A 7,782-nucleotide genomic window follows, 5' to 3' on the forward strand; every position below is an offset into this window, starting at 1 on the left:
CTCTCTCTCTGCCTCACCCCTCCTAAAAAAATAATAAAAAAATTAAAAATAAAATAAAGGGGCACCTACGTGGCTCAATTGGTTGAATATCTGACTCCTTGTTTCAGCTCAGGTCATGATCTTGGGGTCGTGGGCACAGAGTCTGCTTGAGATTCTCTCTCTCCTGCTCCCTTCGTCCCTCCCCCTGCTTGCGCTCTCACTCTCTCAAATAAATAAATAAATCATGAATAAAAATATAAAATATATAAGTCAGAACATATTATTTCTCTTTTTAAAAATCTACTGATGGCTTCTCTTTGCACTTTGAATAAAATCTAGTTGCTTACCATAGCCAATAAGGCTCACTTATGATTTCTAACCTTCCTCTATGTTTACAATCTCATCTACCTGTATGCCTTTGCTCCATTCACACTGTTTTGTTTTGTTTTTTTGGGTTTTCTTTTTTTTTTTTTCTTTCTTTTTTTTTTTTTTTTTTTTAGCAACAGAGGGAGAGAGCACATGCTTGCTTGCAGGGGTGGAGGAGGAGGCAGGCAAAGAGAGAGAGAATCCCAAACAGGCTCTGTGTCCAGCCTTGAGCCCAGGCATGGCTTGATCTCACCATTCGGAGAACACAACCCTGATATCACCAATGAGCAAAATTAAGAGTTGGACGCTTAACTGACTGAGCCACCCAGGCGCCCCACACTGGTTTTCTTACTGTCTTTCAACACACTAAGGTAGTTCTTGCCTTAGGGCCGTTACATCTGTTCCTATGCCTGTATTGTTCTTCCTTTAGATTTTGCATCATGGCTTCTCTTCACCAGTCATATGTCATTTCAAATGTCACCTTTTAAAAGAGGCCTTCTCTTAACATTCTATCTAAAATAGCACTCATTAACTAAAAGTATGCTATTTTTGTCTATATATCCCCTCTATTTTATAAGGTCCACTGGAGAGTTGGTACTTTGTCTATCTTTTCCTCCACCATTTCCCTGGCATCAAAACTAGTGCCAGGCATATAGTGAGTATTCAATAAATATTTGTTGAATTAATAAATGATGATACAGGAAAAAGAGGGGACCATTGAAGTTATAAGGTCCCAATGGAGGGAGAAAAGAAGGATTAGCCTTAAATTAGAAACAGACATTTTATCATTGGGCATGGAGGGAAAGAGGCACAGAGAGATACAAAAGCAACAAAGATTTTAAATGTTGTGAGGAGGAATGAAGGGGTAGAAATTTAAAAGCCTCCATCTCCCAGGGCACTTGAATGGCTCAGTCAGTTTAGCATCTGTCTCTTGATTTGGGCTCTGGTCACGATCTCAGCGTCCTGAAATCAAGCCCTGTGTGGGGCCCTGTGCTAAGCAAGGAGTCTTCTTTTCCCTCTCCCTCCTCCTTGGCCCCTCCCTGCATGCATATGCATTCTCTCTCTCTCTCTCTCTCTTTCTCTCTCCCTCAAGTAAATAAATAAAAATCTTTAACAAGTCCACCTTCTTTTTGAAATGTAATACAAAGTGAATGCTGGGAATGAAGGGATAGAGAATGATGGGTCCTGCTTCTGTGGGATCAGTAAATAAGATATTTGCTTTTTTAGTTTGTTTAAATTTCATCCATCTTGAAGCCAAGCCCATTTGGTAGTTTTCTTTTCCTGATTAGCAATAGTTTGGGCCAAACATTTTATTTACATTAACCTTACATAACTCCTCATAACAACCTAAGTCTGTTATTCACCAGTTTACAGATGAAGAAACTGAGGTTCAGAGAGGTTAGATAACTTGCACAAAAGCACACAACAGGAAAGTAGTATTATCAAAATTCCAAAAATTTTATTTTTTATGTCTTACATGATGCCTTCTCATTCATTAATTTGATCGTTGATATTCCTTGTTGTGGTTAACACCCAGTCCAGTTTTTAAATGCAATATGCAAAATAACAAATGTCATAACTTACATATCCCAAAAGGATGGTTCATAAGTATCGTTGAGAAAAGCATCTGGCTCTCCATCAGCCTACCTTCCTTCCTTTCTGAGTCATTATATCTAAAAGTCATTTGCATAGGTGGGGCTAAGCAAACTAGGTCCTGTGCCCAGGGTGTGGAAGAGCAGCCTGATGAGAGGTGTTGGAGCATGAGCAATATGAGAAGAGTGAATATGTGGGTGGATGGTGCAGGATATCAGAATCCAAGCAGAGTGAAGAGGGTGAGGGATGATGGCAGCAGTGGCAATGGCAATTGGTTACATATAGGGGTGGTTTATCAAATAAATAAATATGTTGAGGATAATGGGAGTCAGGCTTCTTACTGAAGGGAGATAGGAGTAGGGAGTTATAAATATGGCAAAGCAGAAATTAGAGTGAACTCACTGGGTATTTACCCCAAAGATACAAATGTAGTGACCTGAAGGGGCACCTCCTCCCCAATGTTTATAGCAACAATGCCACAATTGCCAAACTATGGAAAGAGCCCAGATGTCCATTGACAGATGAATGGATAAAGAAGATGTGGTTGGCACGCCTGGGTGGCTCAGTTGGTTAAGCCGCTGCCTTTGGGTCAGGTCATGATTCCAGGGACCTGGGATCGAGTCCCGAATCAGGCTCCTTGCTCGACAGGGAGACTGCGTCTCTCTCCGCCTCTACATGCCTCTCAAACTGCTTGGGCTCTCTCTCTCTCTCTGACAAATAAATAAATAAATAAAATCTTAAAAAAAAAAGAAAATGTGGTATATAGATACAATGGAATACTACTCAGTCATCAAAAAAATGAAATCTTACCATTTGCAATGATGTGGGTGGAACTAGAGGGTGTCATGCTAAGCGAAATAAGACAATCAGAGAAAGATAACAATCATATGATCTCATTGGTATGTGGAATTTAAGAAACAAAACAGGATCATAGGGAAGAGAGGAAAAAAATACAAGATGAAATCAGAGAGGGAGACAAACCATAAGAGACTCTTAATCATAGGAAACAAACTGAGGGCTGCTAGAGGGGAGAGAGGTGGGGGGAATGGGATAACTGAATGAAGGACATTGAGGAGGGCATGGGATGTAAGGAGCACTGGGTATTATACAAGACTATGAATCACTGACCTCTACCTCTGAAACCAATAATACATTCTATGTTAACTGAATTTAAATAAAAATTAAAACAAACAAAAGTGAACTTTAGAGTGAACTTTGTGGTGTTGGATTGGAATTATAGGTATCAGTATGAACTCAAAATTTTCAATACATAGATATAGAAATAAATCCAGATAAATGTATATGCATATGTGAACATGTATATACATACATATATTCTTAAGCATTCCTCAATTGACAGGGCCTGGGAGCAGTAACACCCTAACAACAATAAGCTTACCTAATATCTCTATCTTGGCTTCCAAATTCTGTTCTTCACTAAACGGCCATTTTCCTCTAAAAGGAACTGCTTCTTAGAGAAATAGCTGATTCCAAGGCTAGGGCAGGGAAGGTACAAGATGAATATCTTATATGCCAGAAAGTAAGGAAGTATTCAAAGAATGATGAAACCATGTCAAAAGGACACAGAGGAGAGCCTGAAGAGACCTCCATACAACCAGAACGGGACAATTTGGGGATCAAAATAAATAACAACAGCAACAGGTTATAACCCGTTGTATTAAATTGGAATCCATGCATCTAAACTGATATAAATAAAGAAAGCTTTTTGTTGAAGTGGAATGTCAACATGAATGTAGAAGGGATGATGGAATTAGAAGTTCACCATTTGGCAACCATTGTAGTAATAATTAAGCCAAGAAATTTCTTGACTTAATTAATTAAGCCACTTGGTGAAAATTTGATGAGGAATGGGTATTTATATAGCCTCAAAATACTTCCCTACAAAATACTTATCAATTAAGAAGGGTAAAAGAACAACTTTACTATGGAAAAAAACAGGCAAATACCACTTAATCTGTGAAGAGTTAACATCAGTAATAGGAAAACTGAAATTGTTACCACCTGATGGCATGCAATGAGGAAAAAGCAGGATCACTTCTGTGCTATTCTTGGTAAAAATGCATAATCTGAATCTAATGAAGAGGAAACATCAGACTAACCCAAACTGAGAAACATTCTATAAAATATTCACTTATAATCTTTAAAAGTAGCAAGGTCATGAAAATAAAAGAAAGGTTACGGAAGTGTTTTGATTAAAGACTCACAGAAGGTGATAATTAAATGCATCACTATAAAGGCCATTATTGGGAACAGTTGGCTAAACTTGAGTGGAGTCTGTGGACTAGATGAGAGTAATCATCAATGTTAATGGCCTGATTTTTACAATTTGTGAATGATAAAAAATCATACGGGCAACCTACTCTCAAAGGTTTAGAAATTAAAATAGACTTTTTGTACTGTTCTTGTAAACTTCCTGTAAGTTTGAAATCTTTAAAAATAAATAGGAATAACAAATAAAATAAAATAAATAGGAATAAATAAATATCTTTTAAAATAAATAGGAATCTTTTAAAATAAATAGGAAAAAAATATTAGCAAGGGGAGGGGGTCCAATGTTCCAAACATTGGAACTGACTGACAATGTCTTAAATGGAAAATGTGATTCCTTGAATTGTGGGTAGAAAACCATTACTTTATGGGCTTAATAATAGCAATTATTCTCCATCTAACCACACCCTCCAAGATCCCGACAGAACTCTACCTCTTCCTGGAAGCCTTCTTTAACTCTTCCAGCCCACACTCACCATCCATTCCATACCAGCACTCAGGGTACATATATTTTTGCATCACCTCCTCGGCATTTAATCATCTATAACCTTATGACCTCTCTTGTCCTATTATCATACATAATTTTGGGGTTCTTGTTAAATCCTCTCATGAGTATATCGTCTTCATAATTATGTCACAATCAGCTTAGGAGCAGTCACCATATATGATCTTTTTCTTCCCAGGGGGGCCAGCGTATCTTTGTTTGTTGTTGTTTTTTATTCCAGTATAGTTCATACACAACATCACATTATTGTCAGGTGTACAGCACAATGATTTGATGACTCTGTGGTTATGGTACCCAGCAGGTTTTGTCATCACATTTCCACATTCCAAGGACTGTCAAAGGATAATTGATCTCAATTGACAATTGACACTACTTGCATTCCCACTGTGTATCAGGTACTGTAAATAATAATTCTCACATGTATAGAATGCTTTACAGTTTATGCAGCACCTACAAATCCATTGTCTTGTTCTATATCATGAATGAGGTGGGTGCCGTCACAAGATAAATATGCTCAGAGAACTGTGATTTACCAGAAGTCACACAGCCATTTAATAGCAAGCAAAGCCATTTAATGCCAAGCTTGGTCTTCAGATTCCAAGTCCAGCGCTTTTTCAACATTATCATAGGAAACAGGTAACAAGTCTGGACACAGTGATGGTCATAGATATTGAGATATTGTAGTAATTTTCTATTGCTACTGTAACCAGTTATCACAAATATAGTGGCTTACACAACACAAATACCTTAGCTTGTAATTCTGTAAAATAGAAGTCTAACAAAGGTCTCAGTGGGATAAAATTAAGGGGTCCACAGGGTTACATTCCTTTCTACAGACTCTACAAGGGAATCCATTTCCTTGACCTGCTTAGTTTATAGACGCTGATCATGTTCTTTGGCTCATGTCCTCCTTTCTCCATCTTCAAAGCAAGCAACAGTGCATCTCTTCGTGCCTCTGTCTATAATCACATCTTCCTCTTTCTCTTCCATTTGTAAAAACTCTTGTGATTAAAGTTGGGCCTACCCAGATAATCCAAGATAATCACCCTATATTAGGGTCAGTTGATTAGCAACCTTAATACCTTCTGCAACCTTAATTCCCTTTTGCTATGTATTCTAATGTATTAACAGATTCCAGAGATTAACATATGGACAACTTTGGGGGCCACTACTCTATCATCTGTATGCTCTCCAAAGTTTCACTTCCCCAAAATTCCCTGAGCACTTTTTAAAAAAAAGATTTTATTTATTTATTTGACAGAGATCACAAGTAGGCAAGAGGCAGGCAGAGAGAGAGAGGTGGAAGCAGGCTCTCCACCGAGCAAAGAGCCCGATGCAGGGCTCGATCCCAGGACCCTGAGATCATGACCTGAGCCGAAGGCAGAGGCTTTAACCCACTGAGCCACCCAGGCGCCCCTCCCTGAGCACTTCTAACATCTTAAATCATGATATGAATGATTCTTCCATCTATTGAAAATCAATCATCAGATTCTAATAGGATACTTTGTTTACTAATACATTTTTAATTTCTAGAAATTCATTTTAATGAAAAATGAGCCAGAGTCTAATTTACAAAAATTAGTATTCTCTGAGTCCAATGGTTCTTAATTAAACAAATAAGGGAGTTGAGGCCAGTGACAGTAGGTAACTTTGTCAAGGACACACAGGTAGTAAGTGGCAGAGTAGGCATTCAAATATAGGATGCTTTATATAGTTTATGCTGCACCTACAAATCCTATCGCAAGGATCAGGGCTTTTCCATTTATACCATTTCTTCATCAGGAGTAGCTCCTCCCAGGGCCTAATGCCCTAATTTAATGCCGTGACTTAAATGCCAATCTGTTCCTTTGGATCATCCACTTTTTATGGACTGCTTTGCAAATGTAAATCCTTGCAGAAGATTAATACAAATCCTTCCAGTAGCAGATTAAATAAGATAATGGTTGTACACATGTGTTGTAAAAAGGAGAGAAAAGCATATGTGATAGATGTATGCCTTAGTATATAAACAGACAGTTAAGAAAGAAAGGAAGGCTTAGAAGAGGCTTGATCCAATCCTGAGTCTGCCTCTTTTATGATCATGGACAAATCCCAAACTCTGGTAAACTCTCTTAACCTTAATTTTCTGATCTACAAAACACATCATTCATAGGGTTGCTGGGAGAATTACATGTCATAATTCTTTTTTTTTTAAGATTTTATTTATTTATTTGTCAGAGATCACAAGTAGGCAGAGAGGCAGGCAGAGAGAGAGGAAGGGGCTTGATTCCAAGACCCTGAGATCATGACCTGAGCCAAAGGCAGAGGCTTTAACCCACTGAGCCACCCAGGCGCCCCACATGTCATAACTCTTGCCGAGCACTTATGACAGAGCCTGGTTCAATGTTTCTAAGAACTGTTGACAAGTATTAATAAAGATCCTGATGGCTACTTTACCTAATTCACAAAGATTCTGGAATGGGTGATTTCTTGATTAACCACTAGGTGGAGGTAGAGACATAGGAATGTATATCTTGACTCTGGAATTTTGAATTTAAGGGGTAAAAGTAGGCTTTCTATCTGGGTCTTGCCAGAATAGATTCTATCTGCCTTTAAGACACCCACACCCATTCCTCCATTATGAGAGCCTTTGTTTTTGTCTTTTTTTTTGTTTTGTTTTTCAGAGACAGTCAAATAGGAGCTTTTAACAGCCATTCTTTAATAATGTGAATTTTACTTCCACTTGGAGAAAATATGTTATCTGGTACAGAAGAGATGACTGTACAGCTGTTATGAAAGAAATCTTTAATACAGTTATTTTCTTCTGTTTCCTCAGTCCAGAGACAAGAGGCAAGGTGGATTTGTTGTTTTTTGTTTTGTTTTGCTTTTTAAGATTTTTTGAAAATTTATTTCTTTTATTTATTTATTTTTTTTATTTTATTTATTTTATTTGACAGAGAGAGAGATCACAAGTAGGCAGAGAGGCAGGCAGAGAGAGAGAGGAGGAAGCAGACTCCCCGCTGAGCAGAGAGAGAAGAAGAAGCAGGCTCCCTGCTGAGCAGAGAGCCCGA

The sequence above is a fragment of the Mustela nigripes genome, chromosome 14 (genome assembly GCF_022355385.1).
Source record: "Mustela nigripes isolate SB6536 chromosome 14, MUSNIG.SB6536, whole genome shotgun sequence".
NCBI classification, from domain to species: domain Eukaryota; kingdom Metazoa; phylum Chordata; class Mammalia; order Carnivora; family Mustelidae; genus Mustela; species Mustela nigripes.